This window comes from Haliaeetus leucocephalus, unplaced genomic scaffold (assembly GCF_000737465.1).
Source record: "Haliaeetus leucocephalus isolate CR32 unplaced genomic scaffold, Haliaeetus_leucocephalus-4.0 Scaffold440, whole genome shotgun sequence".
Taxonomy (NCBI): Eukaryota; Metazoa; Chordata; class Aves; order Accipitriformes; family Accipitridae; genus Haliaeetus; species Haliaeetus leucocephalus.
The window spans coordinates 15,617-15,972 of NW_010972876.1; positions in this window are offsets into that span (position 1 = coordinate 15,617).

The following is a 356-nucleotide window of genomic DNA, read 5'->3' on the forward strand; positions in this document are numbered from 1 at the left end:
GGTCCCCGGCTTGTCACTGCTGGGAGATTAAGGGCTTAACGAGGGTGTGTGTGTGCCAGAGACGGGGAGGGCAGCGCTGCCCACGTGCCGCGTCACACGCGCGTGTAAGCGGAGCAAGGGCACAACTACAAGAGGGATGCGGGCACACGCATGTGGATGGGGTGAACAGGGCTGGGACGCACAGAAATGCGGGGACACGGATGCGGCAGATGCGTGTGAGAGCGAACAAGGAGAGGGCACACGCATTTGAGGGATGTGCTGCCGCCATTTCTTACCTCAGCTGCCCCTCAAGCCTCATGGATACCATTTCCTGCCTCAGTTACCCCAAAGAGGTGCCATTTCCCCCTCATCACCCC